This window comes from Felis catus, chromosome D1, assembly GCF_018350175.1.
Source record: "Felis catus isolate Fca126 chromosome D1, F.catus_Fca126_mat1.0, whole genome shotgun sequence".
NCBI classification, from domain to species: Eukaryota; Metazoa; Chordata; class Mammalia; order Carnivora; family Felidae; genus Felis; species Felis catus.
Window position 1 is genome coordinate 97,664,617 of NC_058377.1, and position 15,850 is coordinate 97,680,466.

A 15,850-nucleotide genomic window follows, 5' to 3' on the forward strand; every position below is an offset into this window, starting at 1 on the left:
CAGGCAGAGGGCTCAGCATGAGCAAAGGGGTGTTGGAGGGGGCGAGATTCAGAGTTGACCTTTGGATAAGAGTTGACCCCTACAGATAAGGCCTAGGTCAGAGCCCCGCACACTCCAATGCCTCAGGGGGCTCCACGGCCACGCTGATGGGTGAATCAGACCACCCCGGAGATGTCATGAACTGGGGCACAAACATCCTGTTCAAATGGTGGCTGCGGTTCAGCCTGAGCCAGTTGTCCGCTGTGTGAGAACACAGGCCCGGTACTGCCAGATCTTTGATGTTTCAAAAGAAACCGGAAAACCTAAATATTTATGCGACATGCTCAGATTTGGCAGTGTCCGAAATGCATGTCATATTCTAGAAGCTCGTGTGTAGGCGGGCCACCGTCTGGGGGGCAACCTCTGGCCGATCTGCCCCGTGTCCAGAGAGGCCCCGCCCTCTCGAGAGCAGGACCCAGAGGGGGCTGCCCCTCCTGCCCCCCGCCCCCTGACCTTCCTCCTGCTCCAAAGGGATTGGCTGGCCACAAGAGCCAATCAGAACACTGAAACTCGGCGCGGGGCGGGAGCTCCTGCCCAGCACGTGGGTGAGCGGTCATCAAACCCCATCAGCAGCAAGTGTGTGGCATTGACGGATTTTAATTACATCTCGTTCTAATCCTTAACATTTATCTAAAAAGTGACTGGGGCGGGCATGAGGGCGGGTCATGAGCGTGCTCAGCCCCAGGATTGCCGTGCGTCTAATTAGAAGTTTTCTCCCTCTTGATCACCTAAAGTCAAATTCATTTACTCTGCTCGAATTGAGGGTTTAATTGGATTCCTGTTTTTCCTCCTCCTCCTCCCGTCTTCTCCCCCAACTCCTCTGCCTGCCAAAGGGCCCCTCTCTGTGCGGGAAGCGGGCCGCAGCATCTCATTAAGGGATGGAGCGTGGCTTTAAGGATTCACGTTCACGACCGTTCGTGCCAGCCTGCGGCGGCAGCCACACGCCCCGGGATCACAACTATTATTGGGGCCATCATGACTTAGGGCCCTGTGATGATGTCTGAAGGGAACCCAGGCTGGCCCGGTGACAGAGGTGGGGCCTCCTCCTCCGGGCAGGCCCTGGGGCTTCCGCATCCTTTCAATCTCTGTGTGGCTGAACCGGTTTAATATCCTGGTTCTGGAAGGAACGTGAAGAACAACAATTAGAGGCCCGAGTCAGCTACATCTGAAGGCATTGTGTAGGCACTAAAATCGCTCATTCTTTTGCCAGGTAATGAGGTTTTCTCCCTTTCTTGTGGGCGCGCTCTCTCCTTGTCAGTTAACGCCAAGCGCGGCAGCCGGTCCCTGGCTTCTCTCTGGTGGGTGATCGGAGGGTGGAGAAGGCAGGAGGCAGCTACTCGCCCACGGGAAAAGCTCCCTCTTCCCTGCCAGACACGCTGCGGAGGCTGGAAAGGGGAAGAGGAAGAGCAGACACGGGTACAAAGATCTAGGCTCCAGTCCTGGCGGTGCACTGGCTTGAGGCAGCATCACGCAGGGCCAGCCACGCTGAGCCTCCGTCTGCTTATCGTAACGCAGGCTTAGCATAAGGTTGCTATGAAAAGTCAATGTGCCTGGCATGTGGCAGGAAGTCATTAGCCAACAGGTGGCAGAATGCTGTGTTCTCTGGTAAGCACTCAGCTCAGCACCGGGCACCCAGTAAGCACCCAATAAATAATAAGCACCGTTGTGATCGTTGGACCTCCGGCAAGTCAGCGAACGTCTCTGGGCCTTGGGTTTCCCCATCTATAAAATGGGCACGGTCACCGCCCCTTCCTATCTCATAGGAGCAAACGCAGAAATTCACAGAGAACAACATCGGACGCGGACTTAGGGTTCCCTGTCTGTTGGGGACTTTTCTAGTTTAAAAAAAAAATAAAAATTTAATGTTTATGTCTTTGAGAGAGAGCACAAGAGGGGGAGGGGTCAGAGAGAGGGAGACAGGATCAGGGCGGCATCCTGCTGACAGCTGAGAGCTTGAGGCGGGGCTTGAACTCAGAAAACCGTGCGATCACGGGCCAGAGACGACCTGACCTGAAGTCAGTCGCTTAGTGGACTGAGCCACCCAGGTGCCCTGGCGACGATTTTTCTAGTAGCTCTCTGATCTAGAGCAAGTCGCTTAACTACTCCGGGGCCTCAGTTCTCTCATCGGCAAAAAAATAAATAAGTAAATAAAAGATAAGAAAATAACACCATCTGTCTCGCCTACTTCAAAGGGTCTTTGTGATCATTAAATGAGATAGTGTTGATAAAAGCATTTGGTGATCCGTCGGTGCTCTCCAAGTGTTAACGTTAGCGTCAGCCATCAAAAGGTAATTCGTTGGTAAATAAAAAGAAAGAACCACGCGTTCATCCCCTCTTTCCCATACAAACCGTGCCGCTGGGTGCCAAAATTGTAGGGGAGGGACGTCCCCCTTTTCAGAAGTATCTCAGCTAATAAAGGCGGAAGGGATGATCGGGTTAGCACTCGCCGTTCTGCAGCCCCTCACGGGTGAAGGCATCTGGATACTGAACGTGCACAGCTGCTAACAAACCCAAACTTGGAGCCAGCGGCCCTGCGTGCCTTCTGAAGGAAATACAAAGCCCCACGAGCTTGCCTTGCCGGGTACATCGTAGGTGCTCAGTAAATTGTTGAATGAATGAGTGAGTGAATGAACGAGCCAGTGGCTTATTTGGTGGCAGCGGGCACCGACAAGCTCCCCAGGGAGCAAGTCTGGTGCTACACCCTGGCACATAGGAGGTGCCTGGGGTCTGGAGTCTCAGTCCTCAATCTGGGAAACCATTTCGGATGCTGGCTAAGGGCTCAGAGGTCCCCGGGAGGGCTGTGGACACCATCCTGCCTCCGTCTGCAGCTCGTGTGGCCTCCCTGCCTCCCTGGCAGGCGGCCAGCCAGGTTCTCTGAGCCCTGCAGGGACAGAGCCCTCCCTGCCGAGGCGCCCCCTCCTTGTTTCACAGAAATAGTATTAATGCGTAGAACGTGATGGGGATCTGCTTACAAGAGCCATAGATGTCCTTAAACATCTTGGGAACCGCAAGAAAGCATAAAGAAGTGAAAATAAGCTATCACCACATATACATATTACTTTTCTTTTTTTCTTTCTTTCTTTCTTTCTTTTTTTTATTCCCCCCCCCCCCCCCCAAATGGAGACCAGATGGTGCATCCTATGCTATAACCTACTATATTCTTAATTCTATACTGGAAAAGATTCCCATGCCATGAGACATTTTTTTTCTAGAATGCCATTTTAGACAGTTCTTATTGTCTTATATTCCAGAATCAAACAAAACCACAGTAGTTATATTTAACTGTTCGCCTTTTGCCTCCCTGACACCGAGAAGATATGTGGTGCCTTTTCTGACACCGCTTCTCCGACTCTTGACACGCTGGGTGTCGGACGACTGAATTCGATTCCGACGCTGTCGATGCGGAGTTAGCAGCAGATCCCATAAGTGTCAGGGCTCAGTTCCACAAGACTGCCTGCTCCTCAGACACCAAGGGCCAGTCCTGAGCCACCCGGACTTCTGACCAGCTAGCTATAAATCGGGCATCCCGTGACCCCCTTCTCAAGTTTGGCAATTTGCTAGGGTGGCTCACGGGGCTCAGGAAAACACTTCTGTTTACCGGTTTATTAGAAAGGGTGTAATAAACACCCTCAGCAATAACCAAATGGAAGAAACGCACAGGGGCAAGGTATTGAGGGGAGCAGGGCAGTTGGGGGGGGGTGCAGAGTTTCTATGCCCCCTCTAGGTGCATCATCCTCCCAGTCCCCGGATGTGCTCACCAACCAGAAAGCTCTCCAGACTCCATCACTTAGAGGTCTTCATGGAGGGCTCATTACATAGGCATGATGGATTAAATCATTGGACATTGGTGATTGACTCAATCAACCTCCCCAGAGGTTGGGGTTGGGGCCAAAAGTTCCAGGCTTCTAATCAAGGCTTGGTCTTTCTGGTAACCAGCCCACATCCTTAAGCTGTCTAGGGACCTGCCAAGAGTTGCTTCGTGGAACAAAAGACACCCCTATGATCTTACACTCAAAAAATTACAAGGGACTTCAGAGCCGTGGCAGGAAGCAGGGACAAAGACCAAATACCTCCCCTGCGATGCCCCATCCACCAATCCCCTTTTGTCAGACATTTAGGTAGCTTCAGATATTTCTTTCTTGGAGGCTGTGCCACAGTGAGCGTATGAGGTCCAGCATCCTAGCACCCCTCTGATTGCTCCCTCTCTAGTCGAGTCCAGGCAGGCGAAGGACGTGGTGGGGAAGACAGCTCAGCTTGTGCCCATCACATAGGGGCGTGGCCAGTCTTATCCCCGCCCTGCTTCCGGGCTCTCCCTGCACCCACAAGGCAGACCCCAGTGGGTGGTCCAGCCAGCAGTGGCCCCAGGACTGGGGCGATGCTGTGGCTGAGAATCAAGCCAATGGTTCCTCTGCTCCCTCCTCATATGTGACAATTCCCCTGCCCCCCCCCCCCCCAGGTCCCACACCGAGGCTCCTCTTTCAGAGAACGAGCATGGGTGGGTCGGGAGGTCAGCAAATAATACCAGGTGCTGCCCAGCTCAAGGAGCCAGGGTGACAAATACACTTGTGTTGAAAAAAAAAAAAAATCGTCACACTCAGAGGAAATTTTTCCACCCCAAAACAAAAGAAGCACAACTCATGTGGTAAAGCAGGTAAGGGCCTAGCAGCAGGGGGAGGTGGGAGGGTTGGCTACCCCTGCTCTTAGGGTGACCCTCAGCTGGGGGGGTGGGAAAGCTGGCCCTGCCCCCAGGCGAGTCAAGGTTGCCTTGAGACTCTGTGCTCTGAACCACCACGTAGTCTGGGCTACACTGGATCAGAGAACAGTCTGAGGTCTTTCCACCTCCCCAAGCTTTACCCTGGGGATGGCGACACAAGTCCTCTCCATTCCCAGGCCCTCCAACCCTGTTTGGGTGGGCACAGGAAGGAGTCAGAGCAAGCATGTGGCCCGTCTTCAATGTCAAACCCAGCAGGCCTCCTCCCCACACTGCCGCCCACAGCCTCTGAGCTGCGGCCTTGGAGCATCCCACACTTTCCAAATCTTTGGTCCTCTCCGTCCTCCCTGCACCCCCCACACCCACGCACACCCAAGCTTCAATTTTGACCCTGACTCCTGACTTCCGCCCGGTCATTCCTTCCCTGCGGCAGTGAATGTCCTGAGTCCCACTGCCCTATGAAACAAGATTAATTCTTCAGAAAGAAAACCATCTGGCCATACAATTTTACATTTATCCTTGTGATCAATGAATCTGTTTCCCTTAGACCATAAATTCCGTGAGGGAAGGACCCCCATCTGAGTTGGCTTACTGTCCTATCTCCAGCGTCTGGGACAGGGCCTGACACACAGGGGAGAACAAAGACTAGATGAATGAGAAATGGCCTTTCACCTTCCTGGGGCTCCCTGGTGAGCTCAGAAAGGACCCCCTTAATGGCTACCTGGGAGGTTCAGTCAATTAAGAATCTGATTCTTTATCTCAGCTTAGGTCTTGATGTCAGGGTTGTGAGTTTAAGCCCTGTAGTGGGCTGCACACAGGCATAGAGCCTACAAGGAAAGGAGAGGAAAGGAAAGGAAAGTAAAGGAAAGGAAAGGAAAGGAAAGGAAAGGAAAGGAAAGGAAAGGAAAGAGAGGAGAGGAGAGGAGAGGAGAGGAGAGGAGAGGAGAGGAGAAAAAAAGGAAAGAAAAGAAAGAAAAGAAAAGAAAAGAAAAGAAAAGAAAAGAAAAGAAAGGAAAAGAAAAGAAAAGAAAAAAGAAAAGAAAAATAGACCCCTAGAATCATGGAGTGAACCAGGTTTGTGGTTGCCAAGGTGGGATCTGTGAAGGCAGCTGTGTAAATCCTGTTTTCAAGATTTTAGAAAAGTCTAGTGAAGTCGTCTCCCTCCCCCTACCCGAGGACGGCTTACACAAGCGTGCCAAGATGGAAGCCCCTTTGGTTTTGCCCAGAGTGGTAACAACTGTCCAAAGGACTTTGGTTGGCTGTTGGTGGCATCACAGATCCCCAACCCCAATTCCAGATCACAGGCCCCGTATTTCTAGTCTCTACCTTGCACCCAGCAGGCATGTGAAGGTCATTTGCTATCCTGCAAATGTGGACTGTGGCAGAGAAAATATTTCAGAGTGCGTGATGCGTAGGGTTCCCTGGTGATCCACGCGAGCTTTGATGGGAGAAGGTTTAGGATCCCAGTTTAACAGTTGCCGGAAGTCCCTCCCAGAACCAACCACTTACAGGTGAGCACGTGCCCAGACCACTGTCCTCCTAATCCAGAAGTGTCCTGAGCCCAGTCGGGAGAGGAGAGAAGGGAAGTGGGAGGAGCAAATGCATTCTTTTGGGTTCGGGGGAGGACCCCAGGACCAGCTCTGGAGGGTGCAAAGCCCAAATCTCTATCCAGAGCTGCAAAGGGCACCCTTTTCCCTCCAGGCGGGGAATTAAGGCACTACCTTGGGTTGTGTCCTTCCACCCTGGCATAGGGCTTGCCCGTGTGACTTCCTTTGGCCAATGAGGAGCAAGCACGATGCTCGCAGAGACCTGAGGAGGGCTTACGCACTAGGGCTTGCTCTCTTGCTGCAGCCTGCTGAGGCTGAGACCTCGTGGAGAGAGGCCCCGTAGCTCCAGTCATCCTAGGTGAGGCCAAATTAACCAGGGGCACCACCAAGTGGCAGCAGGCACGTGAGAGGGCCCCAGCCAGGATCGGCTGAGCCCTACCCTGAGCGGAAGGCCATCTCAGCAGGTCCCTATTAAAACTGCTCACCGCCTAACCATGAGCTAAATAAATGGTCGTTGCACTGAGCCACTGAGCTGTGGGGTATTTGTTACACAGCAAAAGCACCTGACACAGAGGTGAAGTCATTTGGTCAAGGTCAAAGAGTAGGGCTAAGATTCAAGTTCAGCCTTTCTGGCTATAGAGCCCATGGTCTTAGCCGCTAAAGCTTCACTGTTTACAAAGCACATTTCGCTTTATTGCAGGCCCCTAGTGAGCCCATAAACCAATCAGAACAGAAGCCCAGAGGTAGCAAGGAACCTACCGAAGGTCACACGGCTCGTCGGAGCTGGAGGGGGACAGCCAGTCCAGCTCTGACTCCACATTCATGCTGTTCCCCTCACTCTGTGAACGCTGGGCAACAGCCAGAGCCGGGGGGCACTGGTTTATGAAATGGCCTCTCCATCAGCACCTCGGAGGTCCCCCGCGGCCTCCTCGTGTTTCACGAAGGGCCTCATCTTCTCCCTCCTGCCCCCCCACCCCCACCCCCACCCCCACCCCCACCCCCGAGATCCTCAGACAGAACAGGTGGCCTCCCAGCCGGGAAGCTTTGGCTGCCGAGCTGACCCTGCCTGGCCCCGCCCCGTTCTCCCCTCACTGCCCACTAGGAGCTGTCGGTCGTCTTGGAGACGGCAGGTGATGGGAAAGGATGGCCAGCGAGGTCACAGCGGGAACTGGGCAAGGCTGTGGACAGGGAGAGACCGTGCCCGTTGACCCTGCCTGACGGCCGGTTCAGCCATGCCCAGCCAGCGTAGGAGACCCGAGGTCGCCGGTAGGTCGTCGGGAGGAAAAAGGAAGGGCTTGGAGTAGGGGGAGGCCAAGGCAGCGGCCCACGCCCCCCCCCCCCCCCAGGGCTAACGATAAGGGCATCAGGGAGCAAATGTCACGCCCCCACGTGGAGTGCCAGGGGCGGAAGCGGCCAGTGGAGAGCCCAGCTGAGGCCTGCCCTCACTGAGCAGCCACAGAACGAGGATGGAGAGGTCTGACTCCCAGAGGCGGGCTGTGACGAGGCCCCTCTCTGCGCCCCCCCCCCCCCCCCACCGCGAAGAAACGCCCGAGAAAGAGGCACCTGTCCGCTTTGGACTCTGTCTCCGGCTCTCTGCCCCTCCCCGACTGGCGCCCGCGCTCTCTCTCAAAAATAAATAAATACTAAAGAGAAAGAGGGGACTGTGCCTTGAGGAAAGAAGATGCCCCGAAGTCCTTTGGACCCCGAATTGCATCCCACACGCCCCGCCTACGAGGTGTGTGACTTTGGGCAGGCGTCTTCATCTCTCCGAGCCCTCGGTTCCCATCTGGAAAATGGGGGTGGTCGCAAGGGCTGTTGTGAGGCGTTAAGTGAGAAATTGCAGTGAGAGCTTCTTTTTTTTTTTTTTTTAATTTGGGATCACGTTTATTCATTTGTGAGAGAGAGAGAGAGAGAGAAACAGAGCACAAGCGGGGGAGGGGCAGAGAGAGAGGGAGACACAGGATCCGAAGCGGGCTCCAGGCTCTGAGCTGTCAGCACAGAGCCTGAAGCGGGGCTCGAACTCGTGAACTGCGAGATCACGACCTGAGCCGAAGTCGGACCTTCAATCGACTGAGCCACGCAGGCGCCCCAGGAGCTTCTTATAAACCACAGATGTGTAGGCAGAGGTGACGAGGGCACCCCAAGGCCCTCCTGTCCATCGGCCCCTCCAGCGCCCATGTTCCTCCAGGTCCTGGATGCAACCCCATCGGCTCCACCCCTCAGGGTGCGAAGGGCCCATTAGAAGCCGTCTAGGCCCAAGCGGCCTGACTCCGCAGACGGGGAAAGAGCCAAAGAGGAGGGCTTTGCCCGGACACGACAGATGGTGAGTGTGCGGCTGGCCCTGGAAGTGAGGCTCTGACTCGACTTCTTTGTGGCCCATTGTGTGTGTGGTCAAAACCCTCCCCCACCCCCTGCGCCCCCTTTCCTCTCTGGCCTGTGATGGGTGCAGGTGAATCTGGAGGACCCCTCCTTGCTCCCTTCCTGGCCAGTCCCCTCCCCCTCCTGGCTGAGGCGATGCCGGGATTACACCAGGAGGCCGGACCTCCCCGAGGAGGCAGCTCCATAATATCTGTGCGCAAAGGAACTTCCAGTCCCCGAGGAAGCCCCTGTGGGAGGCATCTGAGATGTGAAAGCCCTTGGTCCCTCCGGTCACATCAGCAGCTGCCTTTGTCCTGGTGGGATTCACTGGTGGCTTTGCCACATCCTGAAAGGACTCCCCTAGCCCCACCCTGGCCATCGGAGGAATATTAACTTCTTTCACGTTCTAGGCAGAATCCCAAGTCCTCCCTCTTGTTACCAGGGCTGAGCGGAGCCCTTGTCACTCTCAGACTGCTCCTCTGGGGCGTCCCATGCCTCCCCGCCCCTTCTGTCTTAGCACCCACCTCCCAGAGCCCTCTCTGCCATCTGCTACCTACTGGGGGAGAAGAGTGGAGGGCTCAGTCTGCCTCAGAGTCCCTCTTTGGAGCTGTCCTTAGATATCGCCCTCCCTGGAGGTATCTGCCAACCCCATTCCCAAAGGAAGAACCAAGCTCCTCGCTCTCCTCATCTTTCCCAGGGGGCCCCACACCCCAGGCCAGCCCACAAGATGCCCAGCGCAGCACCCGCACTCCAGCCAGCCAGGCCCAGACCTCCCTCCCGGCCTCGTCACCAGGGCCGGCAGGTAAGGCCCGTCAGGGTAATGATGAGGCCACTCCCCACCTTCCTTAGGCCTAAAGATCGCCTCGGCCCTGACCTCTCCCGTGCATCTCTGACCCTCACTTTGTCACACCCTTCCATGTCAACGTCTGCGGGGTTGGTCTTTTAATTGTGATTTTATTCCTTCTTTTAAATAGGAAACATATACTTGGACAAAATTCAAAAAGGCATAAAGGGGTAAAGACAGGGGAAAGTAAGTCCCTCCCTTTCCTGTCTCCCAGTCACCCGGTTCCCCTCTCGAAAGGGCAGCCACCGCCCCCAGGTTCAAGTGATCTAGTGATCCAGGGATAGTCTACACGTTTTTTTTTTAATTGTTTTTTTTTTTTTATGTTTATTTATTTTTGAGAGACAGAGTGAGACAAAGTGAGAGCGGGGGAGGGGCAGAGAGAGAGGGAGACACAGAATCTGAAACAGGCTCCAGGCTCTGAGCTGTCAGCACAGAGCCTGACGCGGGGCTCGAACCCGCAGACCGTGAGATCGTGACCTGAGCCGATGTCAGATGCTCAACCGACTGAACCACCCAGGAGCCCCTAGTCTACACCTTTATAAGCAAAAACGCACGTGTGTTTATGCAGTCGTTTCTATTCCACATCAATAGCAGCATCCTACACACCTCGTTCTGGACTTTGCTTTGTTTTCTCCCAAGAAGACAGTCTGCCCTCGTTAAGCCATAGAGAGCCGCCTCTTCCTTTTTTGTGGCTGTATAGTATTCCACTACCTGGCTCTACCATCATTATTTCCCCGCTTCCTAGTCATGGGCTCTCCTGCTGTTGCCCATCAAGCTGGAATAGTGCCATGATAAATCCTCGTGTCATCTGTCGGAGAAGCCCCAGGAAGCTGAATCTCTACGTCAAACGACACGGGTGTTTATAACTTTGATCCGTGAAGCCAAAACACCCTCCATGCAAGTAGCGCCAACATAGTTCGAGAGTGCCTGCTTCTTCATACCAATCTCCACTTAGTGTAGAATATTTACGAACTTGCCCAATCTGATAGATAAAAATTATATCTCTGCCCGCTTTTTAAAAAAGCTTATTTATTTTGAGAGAGAGGGTGCAAGCAGGGGAGGGGCAGAGAGAGAGAGAGAGAGAGAGAGAGAGAGAGAGCTGCACTGCCAGCTCAGAACCCCGGGGGCTTGAACTCATGAGCCGTGAGATCACGACCTGAGCCAAAATCAAGAGTCAGATGCTTAACTGACTAAGCCACCCAGGAGCCCCTTTTCCCACTTTTAATTTGCATTTTTCTTATTATGGGAGAAAATGAGCAACTTTGCATATGCCAAAGAGCCATTTCTAGTCCTCTTCCTACAAACTGTCCGTTCCTAACCTTCCCCAGATTTTCTTATGTATTTCTTTTCCTTATTGATTTATGGGAACTCTTTACATATTAAGATGTAGCCTCTATCTGTGATATAGGCGTCAGCATTTTCCCCAGTTTTTTTCTTCATTTTTAAATTTTTGACTTATTTCCATGGAGATTTTTTTAAATGATCTGGAGTTTCTAGGGTTGGTCATACTTAGAAACCCTCTGAATTTCAAACCTTGACCCACACTAACTCCTCGCGTCGGTCTATCGGCCGGACTTTTCCTCTGTGGAAATACCAACGCTGGAACCTGTTTTCCGCATCCAGCCTCTGGACGGCTCCAACCGGCTTTGGCTCTCCCCCTCCTCCCTGCCCTGTCCCGCAGCAGTTTGGCCCTGGGTTTCTGCAGCCACCAACTTCTGTGTCTGTCCACCTCCTTCCTAGCCTGCTCCAAGCTGTGTGTCTGGTCTCTTCTCAGCACCCTGTCCCTTGCAGATGAAGCAATGCCTTAATCGCTCCTTCCTCATCTCCTACCTCTCCACTGTAGGCCACACTAGTCCAGCCACCCGAGCCCCCCTGCTCCTTCTAGAACGCAACCGCACATGGGAACTGGACGCCGAAACTCTGACTCCTTGACTCAAGCCGGAAGGGAAGGGCATCCGCGGACGATACGGCGGGTACCAGGGGGCAGAGCAGGAGGCAGGAAGGAGTTTCCCCAAACCTCTGCTAGCAAATCCCAACCTGGCTTCCTCCTTCGCAGCAACTTAGCTGAATTTCTATCTTTATTAATCAAATAACAAATCTAATTAATTACCTCAAATTGCTCTAATTGAATGTAGAACGAGAGCATGGACAAAATCCTAGGAAGTAATGAACCCAGGCCTTTGCAGCATCTGGAGTCGAAATGATCTTTAATTTCAATTTGGGTGCAAAAATAATGTGACTACGGTCACCCCCTCGCCTCCCAGCCTGCTCCCTGACAGCTTCGTTACCGCCCACAGCGCTGACGGGGGCTCAGCGTTCTGTTCTCCCTTCTTAGCAGCGATGTGCTTTCTGCCTCAACCTGTCTCAACCGAGAAATGGGTGCAAACCCCACCTGCGAGTGTTCGCTAAGTACCGGCTGGAGTCCATCAGTGCTTGGAGTGTGTACAGGAACAGACCCACCAGAGGCACAAATAGTGAGATAGTAGCCAAGACCCCAGAGGCTAGGTCCATCCAGGTCTCAGCTCTTTCCTCCTGCTGTGCCCTCTGCCAGGAACGCCTCCTCCCTACCATTTTCCCCGGTGTTGCATCCCTGCCTTCAAGGCCAGTTCAAATGCCCTCTTCAAAGGAAAGCTACCCCCATTGTCTGCAGAAAGCGGCTGGAGGGACTGAGATGTTCTCCCCGCAGCTGCCTTCCAAGAAGTAACCGTGTGGGCCGGAGAGAGGAACAATGCAACAGAACTTTCTTTTTTTTCTTTTCTCTTCTTTTCCTTTTTTTTTTTTTTTTTTTTTTAGGTGGGGGCAGTGGATGTATTCTCTGGATGTTACAGATGAGGAAACAGAAGCTCAGAGACATGAAGTCCTTTTCCCATGATCACACAGCAGGGTAGTAGCTACTGTGCTTAAGCCGAAGCCTAGGCTGATGTGCTTGGCCTTCCGGCCCTGCCTGGACGTTGGTAGAAAAGGCCATACCCCACGTTTCCCTTCAAGCTCATCTACCCGTCTTCTCTCCACGCCGAGCCACCTGATCTCATCGGTCCCCTCTCTCCCTGCTCCCCCAACACCTTCTCCTTTCCCTCACTCTACCCAGTCTTGCCTCCCAGCCCCTCCCCACCCCAGCTTTGCTTTTGTTTCAGCCTTACCTCCAGGGGCCCTCAGATGAAGAAACAAGGATGCTAAGACAGCCAAGGTACTCCTGAGCCTTTCGTTCTTCTTCTTCCGGTTATTGTTGTGTATTGGTGTTTTATGACTAGTCTTGCACTCAGCTGTCAGGTTCTCGGTCAGCATCGCCTCTGTTGTGCCACGCTCCTGTTCAGACATCGACAATGGCTCCCTATTACCTATGGCCTTAAGTCCAAACGTCTCTTTCTGGCTCTCAAAAGCCTCCAAACCTTGCCTGCCCGTGGGTCTGGCAGCTCCCACCAACAGGCTCTGCGGGAAATTTACTTAACTCTTTTGAGCCTCCATTTTCGCTTCCGTAAAATGGGCATCGCAGTCCCTATCTTGTAAGACTATGACAAGGATACAGTGCGAAGAGACAGGTGAAGGCTGGCCCCACAAGAACCCACAGGAAACAGCCGCATCCACAGCCCCTACCTTCCCCCACCCCCAGCCTTGCCTCCCAATGAGCTACACACACATTCTCCACGCTACCCAGGATGGGAGGTCTTCACTTCTCTAGAAACGCTTTTTTTATTATTATTATTATTATTCGTACCTCCACACCTTTGTTCCACACTGTTCCCTCTGCCTGCCCATCCTTCGAGGCCAACGCAAGCTTGCCCCCCTACCACCACCACGTCATGATTAATTTGAACACCAGGCACAACCCAGACTCCTCTGCCATCCATAAGTGGGATTTGGCATAAAACCGACCCGAGAGCTGGAGCCTAATTCCACTCTCCAGGGCTAAGGATAAGCAATTCCCCACCAGCCAGGATGTCTGAGCATCAGGCTCAGGCTTAGAGCCTCCCACCCATCCAACACGTGATGACACCCACCAGTATCCCTCCTCCCCACATCCACGAATATCCCTTCTCTTTCCATCCTCTGTGAGATTAACAACCTGCTCTTTAGCAAAGTCACCCTAAGAGGCTCTTTGGGTACAAAGCACACCATACCCTTCCTTTTCTTCTAGATAAAAGTTGCATCTCCCTGAAATCTCAGAGGTCAGATCCTCCTGCCAAGAACATTCCACGTTAGTCCAACCCCAAGATGCAGAGAAACTCTGAGGGGCCACCTCCTGTCCCTCACTGTCCTTTGACTCCAGGACCTGTGCGAGGGAGCTGACCCCCTCCACTGACTGACAGGGAAACTGGGTCCCGGATGGAACAAAATGCTCACCCGAGGCCCCAGAAAGAGTTGGTGCGGGGGCGGGGGGGGGGGGAATAGAAGATCTCTGAGCAGCAAGGTCGTCCAGGACTGCAGGGAAGACCAGCACAATCGATGGTGCACCTGCAGTCATATGTCACAGGGAGTCAGCTGGCCATCGGCACCCGCTCCTCTCTTCCCTCAGCCCAGGGCTGGCCCCACAACCCTAACATCTTAGGGCAGGAAGTGTGCCTTGATCACCCTAGCCCTGCACCCCTCCCACTCCTTTCACCCCAAAGACCACCAGCTCTCTTCCCCAGACCCAGACCACCTGCCAAGTTCCAGCCAACTTCCTGCCTCCTGTGTTACTTTCCTAGGCCTGCAGTAACAAATTACCACCGACAGGCTTAACGACCCCGACCCCGGATGTGTCCTCCCTCACAGCTCCGGAAGCCAGCAGCCCAAAATGCAAGCGTCAAAGGGGCCACGTTCCCTCTGAAGGATCTGAGAGATCCTTCCCTGCCTCTTCCAGCCTCCAGGGGCTCCTGGTGTTTCTTGGCTCATGAATACATAACTCCAGCCTCTGCCTCTGCCTCCGGTCTCCTTTGGGTCTATGCGTCTCAAATTTCTCTCTCCTTTATCTTATTAAGCACCGGTAATTGGATTTAGGGCCCACCCTAAATCCAGGATGATCTCATCTCCAGATCCTGAACTTCATTATATCTGCAAAGACTCTACTTCCAAATAAAATCACATTCACAGGTGCTGGGAACTAGAACTTGGACATACCTTTTTAGGGGACGCGATTTAACCCCCTGGGTCACCGATCCCTGCCCACCACGCCCCCAGCCGAACTGCCTCTGGGACAGAATCATTTAGGTTTTCCTAAAAACCTCAAAGGGGTTTCAGGGACTTTAGCAGCCTGAGCCTGGGGAGCTGCCCACTCGCCCCAGCCCTCTGACCCTCTGGAAAATGGCCCAGCTACCCTCAGGCCCTCCACGATGAGCCACGGAGGGGCCCTCGGACGTCTCTGTGGGCAAAGCATGATGTGAGTGCAGAAGCCAAGCCCCAGTGCCAGGAAGATGGGGTTCAGTTGTTGTGCTCTGCCACTTGCCAAACCTGTGACATTCGATGACGCTCTGTGCCTCAGTTTCCCCACCTGTAAAATGAAGAAGGTAATGTCCTCGTGGAGGAATCCTTGTACTAGAAATAACAAAGTAACAGCCCTGGAAGGGTATGCAGTATGTATTCCACAAGCAGTGGCCATGACGGTCCCCTTCCATCACTCTTTTCCTCCCAGGGAAGCCTCTCCCCGGCAGTTCCCCCCGACGAGGACACTCCAACTTTTCCCTCCGTCTCCAGAGTGTCAGGAAACTTGGTTTTCCTCATAGCATTTCCCGAAGGAAATATTGTTATTCCCATTTGCAAATAAGGAAACACACGCACAAGAGGGGACCCAATTTGCCCCAAGGACAACGCACTGTGAGTGAGGGGGCTGAATGAAGCCCCACGCCCGGGACCCGTTCATTGTTTTGAAGCCCATCTATCTTGACTCCCTCGACCCTCCGACCCTTTACAAGGGCGTGTCACTTCCCCGGGTCACACCCTGACAAGGCTGTCATTGGAAGGAACACTTGGAGGGCTTTATGGTTTGGTGTTCCCCCATAGGACGGATGTCATTGACATTATCGTGCCCGTCATGCTGATGATGAAACTGAGGCTTAGGGAGGAGGAACTTGGGGCCCAACATCACACTGCTCTGGGCTGACCGCGGCAGGACTCAGGTCTCCTGACTCGTAATTCGGTGCTCCATCCATTTCGCTACACAGTCCAGAACTCAGTCATTCATCAAACAGTGAAAAATATAACGATAGGTAATATGCAACGTTATTACAACCGTGAGAGGTAGGTAACCCTTCATCCCTCTCTGGCAAGTGAGAAAACGCCAAGGGCAGAGTTGGGATTTGAACCCACGTCTCTGGCCCGGCTCCAAACTGCCCCCAAGCCAGCTCCAAACCCACCGCGCTGCAAATATCTGCTCCT

At 53.5% G+C, this 15,850-nt stretch overlaps 1 long non-coding RNA gene across 1 annotated transcript; it reads left to right on the forward strand.

The window, feature by feature from the left end:
• Positions 1-7,330: 7,330 nt before the first annotated feature.
• On the forward strand, positions 7,331-14,393 carry LOC111556537. Its single transcript, XR_002736015.2, has 3 exons — positions 7,331-7,563; positions 12,634-12,686; positions 14,185-14,393. It is a non-coding gene; the product is annotated as an uncharacterized LOC111556537 (long non-coding RNA).
• Positions 14,394-15,850: the final 1,457 nt, after the last annotated feature.